At 43.2% G+C, this 11,210-nt stretch overlaps 1 long non-coding RNA gene across 1 annotated transcript; it reads right to left on the reverse strand.

Annotated features, from left to right (window-relative positions):
• Positions 1-3,440: 3,440 nt before the first annotated feature.
• Positions 3,441-8,354, reverse strand: LOC125454503 (uncharacterized). Its single transcript, XR_007248010.2, has 4 exons — positions 8,274-8,354; positions 8,133-8,156; positions 7,355-7,377; positions 3,441-3,690 (listed from the first exon to the last, which is right to left on the reverse strand). It is a non-coding gene; the product is annotated as an uncharacterized LOC125454503 (long non-coding RNA).
• Between the last annotated feature and the right edge of the window lie 2,856 nt (positions 8,355-11,210).

An 11,210-nucleotide genomic window follows, 5' to 3' on the forward strand; every position in this document is an offset into this window, starting at 1 on the left:
GAGTTTTCACCTTGAAATCTGAGCCCCAGTAATTAAATCCCCCACTCTAGGGAAGGAGCTTCTTGCTAGCCAAAAACTATCCAACACTCTTGCTTTGAGTGTTGTTGGGGTTGCACTCATCCAGGCAAGTGGGGAGTATTCCCTCACACTGACTTGTGCCTTGTAAATGGTGGACAAACTTTCAGGAGTCAGGAGGTAAGTTACATGCTGCAGTATTCATAGATTCTGACCTGCTCTTGCAGCCACTGTGCTTATGTGGTGAGTCCACATTGAGATACAGAACCAGTATCTTACAAGATGAATGTGAAGTATGTGTATTTGGATACATGGTTTCCAAACATCTTCACTAGGGCTTTCTCCACATTATGTTTTCTTGTCCTAAAGGCTTGCTCAACAGATTGCCCAGAGACCAGACTGTGCTCTGCCAAAGGGTCCTTTTACTATGCAAACTATGTTACAAAACTCCAAAAATACTGGACTAACACAGATCAGGCGGCACGCTGGACAAAGAAACAGAAGCAAATGCACATGACTCTTCTGCATAACTGAGTTTTAAGTGATTCGTCACCCTCACTGAGCATGCAAGCATCCCAGAGCCATTGAAGGAACAAACAGGTCAGCACACCTGAGAAACTATGGGTGTGAGAGCACCAGCAACACCAAGCAAGTGACTGCTTGTGAGTGAATGAAGCAGCAGTCCCAGAGGATGATTAAGTGGTCAGACCAGCGATCTCAGATGGGGAGCAACATATCATCAAAGGATTCATGGTATGGAGAGAGCAAATGGACTTCAAATCTAGAGAATGTGTAGGTTATACATTTTGGGGAGGGAGGAGGGCAAACAAAGGAAGGGAAGATACAATAAACAAGAGACAGACAGTGGAGTTCACATGCACAGATTCATGGAAGTAGCCAGGCAGGTAGTTAAAGTGTAAAGACTTTCCCTTCCTGGACAAGTATTGAATACAAGAGCAGATATGAAATGCTAGTACTGGTTAGGTCACAACTGGAATTTTGCACACAGTACTGGTTACCATGTTACAGAAAAGGTGTAACTGCTGCAGAGACAGAACAGAGGATGGTTACAATGTGAGCAGTGCATGAAAACTGCAGAAAAGATTCGATAGACTGGAAGAGTTTTCCTCAGAGACAGAGGTCAAGTGGGGACTTTATCAAGGTATACTAAAGTGAGTTTGGATAGAGTAAAAAGGTCAATTACCAGGGAATAGACCGAAAAATATCTTCATGTATATAAATATGCATTAAAGCAGTTGTTCTGTACAGTAGCATAAGACGCAAACCAGCATTGGAATTTGACACAATCCAAACAAACCAAAGGCATTTCCAACCTATACAAAATTATATTTACATTTGAAACATCAGAGGGTCCAATTACAGAGCAAATGTCCATTTAACCTTTGTCAGAAAGACTATATACAATGGGTCTTTCCCCACTTGGGAAGCAACTGCTCCAAGGGTTAGTGCAAGGTACATACAGCCAGGGTGATGGGTGTCTGGAATTTGTTGCCCCTTTTGGTTGCAGAGCTGGGTTTAGCTTAACAGTCCTTTTGGTCGCAGCCACTAGTAGATCACAACTCATGAGTGAAAATGCTTGCTCAATATTTTAGTCCCTGGTTGTTGACAGTATGAGCTACTGCTCCTCCAGTAGCTGCAGCTGAAGACCTGTGTAAGTAGGTAACTTTATTACTGGATTTTCCTTCTGGATGTCTTTGAAGTTCACCAATAGACTGAAATTTGCTCACCCCCTCAAGAGACAAAAATTAAAAATACCTCCATCCTACAAGAGGAGGTTGAACAAGCTTATTGTAACAATTTCTGTTCGACAATTCATTTGACAACTAGGATGCATCCTAGTTTCACTCTACACTGCATGAGTCATGTCACAAGTGCAGAATTAGACAACAGTAAAAGGACAGAGCAAACTGGAAATAATTTTATACACAAGATTACCTAGAATGAAACCAAAACTTCCAGATATCGTAAACATTCTCAAGGACTTGCTTGCAGCTTATCAACACATCAGTGTCATAGCTCCATCTATTGGGAAGCTAACACAGTTAGCTTTGCCTACTGTAAAGAGTTGCATAAGCTTACCCATACCTCTATTTACCTGAAAATTCATTACATTTATACAGTAAGTCAGGTTCAAATAATCACAGGACTGATTTGATAGAAACCAATCCATCAGAAGTGATCGGAATCTTGTTGTGTAGGAAACAATCTCAAGGTTTACAGATGACACTAAGCTTGGAACAGTTGTCACGGACCCCGGTTCAATTCCAGCCTCAGGTGGCTTTATGGAAACTGCATTTTCTAATGTGCAGGTTTCCTCCGGATGCTCTATAGATGTGCATGGTAGGTAGAATGGCTGTACTAAATTGCCCAGACATTTAGGTTAGGCACAGAAAACCTGGGGTAGGGGAAACTGATCTGGGTGGGATGCTCTTCGGAGGGGTGGTGTGGACTTGTTGGGCCAAATGGCCTGTTTCCACACTATAGACATTCTATGGACAATGGGTGGGAGCAGCATAAAAGAGACATGAATCAAGATATGATAGATTGGTTTCTCCAAACATTAAAAGGTATTTGGAGCAGGGGCATTTCAAAATAAAAGCTTTTCTTAAATTTGAAGTTCAACGTTGAGACCAAAGCTGCCAAGAATCTAAATAGAAAATGTGTTGTTCCTTGTAAGATTGAAATAGGGTAACCCAGAAGCTGCATGAGGTGTCCCTCCAGCTCCATACTGTTATCTGACTCCAGCATCTGCAGTCCTTGCTTTAAATGAATGTTGACACAGTGGGAGATCAGAGTCTGCAAACTCCAATGTACATTTCAGAAAGTGATAAGAAAATCCAACCCTGAACCTTTTCCCTCCACAGCTACTCGCTACATTGAGCCTTCTTCCTCCCAATGTTATGTTCTGCTATAAATAATTCAGAATCTCTGGAGACATGCAACATTAACTCGAATCTCTAACCAATTTAAATACAATCATATAGCTCCATTCCATTAAAAGGTAAGAAAGGCATCAATAAATAACCTCAAAGCGCAGTGTAAATATGTCAATGTAGCTTCCAAGTTGGACCAATCTATTAGAAATAAACCCATCTTCATTAACGCAAAATAGGCAAATAAATAATTTACTGTCATTTGGCAGATCTGATACAACCTGCAAATAGAGTGATGTAAATCATGCAAGTTAACAAACTGCCAGTCATTAATCTCAGAACATTGCACAAATGAGGGCCTTGTGGATGCTTAAGTATCCACTAATCAGAAAAGGAATTAAATAACCAGGCTTCAACCATACAGAAGTGAAAATCAAGATCCACGGGTCCAAAAAAAAATCAGTAAATAATGCCCAAAATAAAAAGCCCAAGGTGACATTTCCGAACAGACTAGAGACCAATAAACCAAGATACAAATGAGCTTTTGTATTTTATTTCACAACTACTATACACAAAGGCACAGTACAACAGACCAATGTTCAAGATCTTCTCATGACCAGCATCTGAAGTGCCTCCAAAACGGATGATCTTCATGAAAGATGTAGAAAGAGTGTCACAGTCCATTTGCCATGTAAAGATTCAACAAAGCCTGAGCAGTACTGCATCTTCAGCAGTTGTTCACCTGGACCTCTGCCTCATCTTTCGCCTTTTACGCTTCAGCCTGCAGAGGTACAACATTAATTAGGAAAGATAAACCATGCCAATATAATCAAAGTTTGACTTGGGAGGATGGGTAGATGAAGCTGCTAACGAGCAGCGTAAGGAGCAACATCCTCCGAAAATAAAGATCTTCTTAGGAAAGCACCAAAAACAGGTGTCCCAAGTCAACAGCTGCAATGCCAATACTCAGATAGCCACAAAAGGGTTTATTGGCAAGGCAAAGCAGATTGAGAATTACCATCACTTTACAGGAGCATTATAAAATGAAACAAGGTCACCAAGCCACACAATATACCATATCAATGATGGTCAGGCAATCCAACATGTGGGTCTTAAGTTCGTCTCAAAGGCTTCAAATGACAACAATTAAGCTCAGGGGAAAAAAAAACAAAATTAGAGAAGCACAGTATAGTTGAGAGTTTTTTTTGGGGCAGAGTGGGAAAACAGGAAAAAGTGAAAACAAGGGTAAGAAAAAAAGGATGGATGTGCTGACACTAGCACATACACACTGGTTTAAAAATCACACGTGCTAATGGCTTCAGGGGACCTTCTCCACTACAGCACCACCCCACCCAAATGTATTCACACACTTTCACCGAACAGTTTCAAAAGAGTATGTTTCAACAATGTCACATGTACACTCTACACGATGTAGTATATGAAAACACCTGTGTTTCTGAATTAGCACAAATGGATAATTATCTGCTGTTGCAGGTATCAACAAATAATGCCTTTTAAACAGAATATTTGACTGGAGGCAGAAAATATTTGTAACTACAGATGTGACTCCAGGACATCATGGTGCCTCACTGGAACCAGGGTCAGGGATGTCACTAAGCAGCTTCAGGATGGTTACAAGTCAGAGGTAGCAGTACATAAATGATTCCAGAGTGCTAGGCTGTAGATTAAAAGCAGGGCCTTGAATGCTGTAATCTCTAGATTATTCCTGGGTGATGTGTTAGCAAGTAAAGGAGAATGGGGCAGGGAAACGCATGGCTCAACAGTAGTGTAGGATGGACAGTTTTAGATTCCTGGATCACAGCCCATTTTTGGGAAGGTGGAACCTCTACAAGAGCACCTGAACCACAACATTACCAACTTTTGACAGGAGCAGAGACGTCATATTAAAGGTTAGTAGTGGCACAGCATGCCTTAGAAAAGGAACCTAGGCAGAGTGAGTTCAAACATTTTGAGCCACAAGCGAGGCAAGGCAAAGCAAAGTTGGATAGCCTCTACTTTAATGCTTGGAGTATTATAAATTAAGACAAACAGGTTAAGACCATAATGACACCATGAATTTGTTGCTGCATTCAGAGACGTGATTGGGGGAGGAAGACTGGCAGGTCAACACTACAGGATGTAGAATCTTCACACGAGAAGGTGTCAAAGGGGAGATGGTGTCACATCATTGATTTAAAGGAATCAGTCAGTGCAGTAAGGAGGAACCTTATCTTGGGAGGCACATCAAATGAGGCATAGTGGGTACAGCTTAGAAATGAAAGAGTCATGCAATTAGGAGAGCATCACAGGTCCCAAAACAGTTAGTAAAGAGGGCAAATAAATAAACAAATTCACCAAGATGCATAAAAACACAGGGCAATAATTAGGAAATTTTGACTTTCAACATTAATTGAAATAATCATAGTACAAAGGACTTAAAAGAAATAGATGTCTTGAAATGTATTCAGGATAGCCTACAAGGGATGGTGCAATGATAGACAATTCTGGGGAATAAGGCCAGATAGGTGTTTGAAGTGGCAGTGGTAGAGCATTTTCTCGACCTGAGCACCATATGCTTTAAGTTTGTCATAGAAAAAGGAAAGATGGCCTACAACTAAAAGGGCTCTGGACTACAGGAAGCACATTTTATTTAAAAAAAGACAGGATCTAGCCAAAGTATACTGGGAACAAACAGCCAGAATCAATCAAAAGCAACTCAATGACCGTACAGGCCTAACAGCTCCCCTTTAGGGTCAAATGCAATAGCAACAAACCCAGAGAATTGCTGATGTCTAGAAATATTCAGGACTGGATAGAGGTAGGACAGAGGGAGCAAAATAACAGAGTACCTAGTAGATACTGGGAAGCCCTGGGGGGAAATTAAATCAATTAGAAGGGCAAAGAGGGGGCATGAGAGAGAGAGAGAAAAAGAATCACCTGCAGACAATAGCAGGGATAATCCCGAGACATTCTACTAGTATAAGAAGGAGAAACAACAAAGCCCATTAGGGACCATGGGAAAAATCTGCAGTTGGAGCAGGAGAATGTCTGCACAGAATTTGGGAAGATGGACTGAGCAGATTGATTAGGGACTGAGGAAGTACTGGAGGTTTCAGCAAGTCTAAAAAGAGGATAAATTCTCCATTCCTCCCACCCCAAGCCGCACCCCCAGCTACCTACTAACCTCATCCCACCTCCTTGACCTGTCCGTCTTCCCTGGACTGACCTATCCCCTCCCTACCTCCCCACCTATCTTCTTTACTCTCCATCTTCGGTCCGCCTCCCCCTCTCTCCCTATTTATTCCAGTTCCCTCCCCCCATCCCCCTCTCTGATGAAGGGTCTAGGCCCGAAACGTCAGCTTTTGTGCTCCTGAGATGCTGCTTGGCCTGCTGTGTTCATCCAGCCTCACATTTTATTATCTTGGAATCTCCAGCATCTGCAGTTCCCATTATCTCTGATAAATTCTCCAGGTCTGGACGGAGCTGAGACACCAATTAGGAAATTGTAGGGGCTGGCTCAAAGCTTTAATTCCTCTCTGGCCGTTGGGGAGGTGGCAGAGGTCTGGAAAACAGCAAACTTGATTCCACTTTACAAAGGGGATGATAGAGATAAACCAGGGAATTACAGATTACTGAGTATCACATATCTACTGGAGGAGATTCTCCGTTTAAGGAAAGGTTTGGTCAGGGATAAGCAGCTTGGTTTTTTTTGGGTGGGGTTTGTCGTCATGCTAAACAAATCGACCAAGCGTGTAAAGACATAGTGCAGTTGATGTACGTTATATTATTTTCAACAAGGCCTTTGACAAGATCCCACATAGGGGAATAGCTGAGACTTTAAAGGTTGCAAGTTTAACAAAGTACTCACGCAAGCACTTGAAATGCAATAACATTTAACGTTATCAGCCCAGCTCTGGAAGGTAAGCATAGCTTTGGTAATACTACCTCATGGACTTCAGGGCCACTTACATACTATAATTCTACACCAAATTACACAAAAAAGGGCCATACTTGGATTGATAGTCTGTAGTCACAAGAGGTGGTACGGTGGCTCCGTGGTTAGCAGTATTGCCTCAGTACTAGGGACCCCAGTTCAATTCTGGCCCCAGATGACAGTGGAGTTTACACATTCATCCTATGTCTGCATGGGTTGCTCCCACAGTTCAAAGATTGGCCTTGCCGAGTTCTAGTACTATATGTACGTGCAGGGTAGGTAGATCACCCATGGCAAATGCTGGGATCGGGTGGGATTCTCTTCAGTGGGGTGCTGTGGACTTGGTTGGTTGAATGGCCGGTTTCTGCACTGTAGGGGTTCTATGAGAAAGTGCATCGAAACAGCTTTGTGTCCATAATTAGTCAGCAATTGCTGCTAGTTAGCCATGACAAACAAATCATACAAAGAGTGCATGTGTCTGGAAAACCCGATTTGGACTTCAATCACATACCTGCGCATACGCTTCTTCCGCCACTGGAGGAAAAGAAGAGACAAACGTTACACATCTCATATTTAACTGATGCTTCACTAGAAATAAAATTGTTGACAGAGCTCCGCAGCAGCACGTGTTTCAAACTTGTAACATCAGGACACATGATGAAAACTTGTGAGGAGAACCACAGCAGTGTGAAGGGTATCTTGGAACTTCAGACATAGGACACCAAAAGTTGGTCAGTTTCACTTACTTTCTACAACGGGCAAAACCGACAAAAAACGGTTTTGCAACGTGACATAACATTACCTAGGAACTGTAATCGCAGGTAATCCTAAGGGGGAGAGCGAGGGGTAACGCTGCTTTGCGCAGAGTGACACGACAGCCACGTTGTATGCCCGAAGAGACCACCAAATGCAATCCCTCCGCTCCACACGTCCGCTGCGTTTAGAGCAAATGGCTTTGTTCTCTTAAAAAGAGAAGCTAGGTTTTCAAGTGGCACGACCCAGAATACAAATCTGGACACATCCGGTGGCCTACCGACGCATCATTAGCTAAAGCAGCCAGTTGTTCCAATAATGGGTACGGAATGGGTGGCCGCTCCTGTTCCTCAAATGGAACCTGGCGCAGGCCGCAGCGGGGGGGGGGGGGGGGGGGGGGGGCGCTCCCGGACCCATGTTCTATCCGTTTCCTCCTCGGAGCCGGTTGCAGCCCAAAAACCAGGCCCGAAGAGCCGCCGCTCTCCGCGAGAAGGGGGGGGAAAATGTGGGAAAAAAAACTATCAACGGACACGTACCTTCGCTCTCATGTCGTCAAGGATCTACAAAAAGAGAATGTAAAAGTCAGTGTGAGCGGATGTCGAGTATAAACGGTTGATATTAGTCGGATTGCACCAGCCCCCCCCGCGCCCGCAGCAACCAACAAACGGCCCGCTCACCTCGCAACCCCAGAACCGAAAGGAGGAGGGGCCTGCGGCTCGCCCGGATTATAGAGACAGGACGCATGCGCAAAAAGCAGCCGCAGCTCAAGCTCTCCCCGCCGCGCAGGCGCACGTGAAGTCCGGCAAAACCCTACCCCGCCTGCCTCTGCCGCCAGGGGGGCAGCGGTTTAGCTCCCCCGCCGGAACTCGGTGCAATGCCGACATCGCCGGCGCTTTTAAGGTTTTCATTCAGCCCGCTCCAGCTTAAGTAAAAACCCTTCTGTTGCCGGATGCACGGGACAATAATGGCTTCTGAAATTTTCAGGGGTCTATCACTGTGTCTTCCCCACTGAGATTTAAAAAGAAACAAAGTGTAATATAGAAGTATGTACAGAGATAAAAATGGAGAGACAAGGAACATAAATATTCTTCTACGTTAGCTGTAAATGGCAGTGTTTCTATGCCGACCAACTTAGACCAGAGTCTTAGTTCTAACTCATCGATACGGACCAGGTACCTTAACTGAGCTAGTTCCATTTGCCTGCATTTGACCCATTTCACTGTAATTTTTTTCCTGTATTATAATTGTATGCCCCTGTACCACTTCCTCCAACAGTTCATTCCATACATACACCATCCTCTGCGTGGAGGAGTTGCCCCTGAGGTCCCTTTTAAATCTTTCTCTTCTTACCATAAAACTATGCCCTTTACTTTTGGACTCCCCTGACTCTGGCGAAAAAAAACATCTTTTTGACTATTCATTTAGCTATCCCCTTCATGATTTTATAAACCCATATAAAAGGTCACTCCTCAGTTTCTGGCTCTCCAAGCAGAAAAAAAGTACCAGCCTATCTAGCCTCTTCTAATAACTCAACAACTCCAGTCCCAGCAACGTTTTTGTGAATCTTTTCTGCACCCTTTCTGGTTTAAACAACATCCTTCCTATGGCAGGACAACCAGAACTGCACACCATTTTCTGGAAGCGGACTCACCACTGTCTTGTACAGCTACACTATAACGTCACAACTCCTGTACTCAGTGCTGTAACCAATGAAGACAAGTATGCCAAACACCATTTTCACCACCCTGTCTTTCTAGGTCACCACTGTCCAGGAACTATGAACCTATTGCCCCAGGACCCTTTGTTCAACAACACTGCCCAAGGCCCTACCATTAATTTCTGCAGATCAAAAGCAAAAGGTCCTGCTGTCTGCCACAGATCAGCTAGCTGATCCCTGTCACTGATCCATCAATTCCACCATATTTCTGAAACTTATCTCCACTGGTACAATATTGTTTCTCTGGGAGACTGGATCCCTCATTTATGCATCTTCAGTCCTTCAGCTGAGGATTGTCATTTCTCCTCACTTGGTGGAGGTAAGAAGTGTTGCTATGGGCAGGGGATGGTTGGTGTGCTGGGGAAGAAAGGATGTTCATAGTTCAGGTTAACTGATTGGAATGTGAGAATGAAGAACAACAATGTGTCCAAATGCCAAACTGAGAGGAACAGACAATCCCACAGTGGTGGAGGCAGGGGATGGGAAGGAAACATGATAACAACAAATGCAGCAAGTAAAGCTAAAAGCAAGGGAAGGAATGATGGATTCTCAATATTTCAGTTTGATACGTTCAAATTAAGTCCAGAAGGTTGTAAAGTGCCTAGTCACGTTATATATTAGCAGTCTGGACGAAGAAAGTGAGGGTGCTGTTGCTAATTCTGTGTCATCTGCAAGAAAAGGTGGAGAGACAGGTAGTGCTGAGGAAGAGGGAACGCTGTAGAAAGACAAACTACGAAACCTGCACCCCCTTTCATAATATTTGGGAACTCAGTGGGCTGGTCCAAATGACACTCATCACTAGGGTTTCCTGTTAATAGACTAGGGCATTTTTTTTTCTACTCCTCTGAAAGCCTAGTTATTGTAGTATCCTAAGTTGTGCATCACTAATCAATCACAAGACGTGTGGCCAGTGTCAAAAGAATTAATTGGCTGACTAAACAAGCTGCAAGCGAGTAGGTCAGAAATTCCAATGTAGATATGTTTCTTTATTGTTATTGCATGGAAGCTTTCTATCAGAATTAATATGCTAAAGTACTGAAAAAGTCTCAAGACTATCTAGATTCAATAACTGTATGCTCCACAAAATGCTACAAATAGTCGTGCTTTTGTTTTGCTACATGTGATGTAAGCCCTTCTGCCAGAACACTAGTGAATCAGACATTATCTTTTTAAACTCCATAGGTTTACTTGAAAATTAATCTGAACTTTTCACTTTGTAAACAGATTATCCATACAGTTGTGAAAATGATTTTATTTAATGTTGACATGCGTTTCCAGTTTTGTGCAGTGGCCCAAATCATTCTGTCAAAGCTGATGTCATGTTCTGATGTAGTTAAAGTATTAGCATTTGTGCAATGGCAGGGATTTTGGTTTGCATTTATCAAAGCATTTGCTGTGGTTTCAGACTGATGACCATTTATTATAGCTGTATTAAGACTCTGAGACACAGCATCTTTTTACATCTCAGTTTTCAGGAATAAGGACTTTATATTTTCACTACTGAATGCTCTTTGTAGATGGACATACATGGAATAGTGTAGGTTAGATGGGCTTGAGATCGGTATGACAGGTCGGCACAACATCGAGGGCCGAAGGGCCTGTACTGTGCTGTAATGCTCTATGTTCTATGTTCTAAAGTGTCAGATGGAATACAATGTGGGAAATTATGAAGTCATGAACTTTGGTAGGGGACAAAAAAAAGGCACAGGTGTATTTTCTAAACGAGGAAGATAACATGTACACTTGTGATCCCAACACTAACTCCTGCGGAACTCCACTCCACTGGCTGCCATGCATGAAAAGACCCCTTTAACCCAGTCCCTGTTTCAGCCAATCTGTGCCAAGCATGTTGTTTTGAAAGCCAAATTTTGATGGAGGAACCCTGTTGCAACTTGCC

Source organism: Stegostoma tigrinum, chromosome 7 (genome assembly GCF_030684315.1).
Source record: "Stegostoma tigrinum isolate sSteTig4 chromosome 7, sSteTig4.hap1, whole genome shotgun sequence".
NCBI classification, from domain to species: Eukaryota; Metazoa; Chordata; class Chondrichthyes; order Orectolobiformes; family Stegostomatidae; genus Stegostoma; species Stegostoma tigrinum.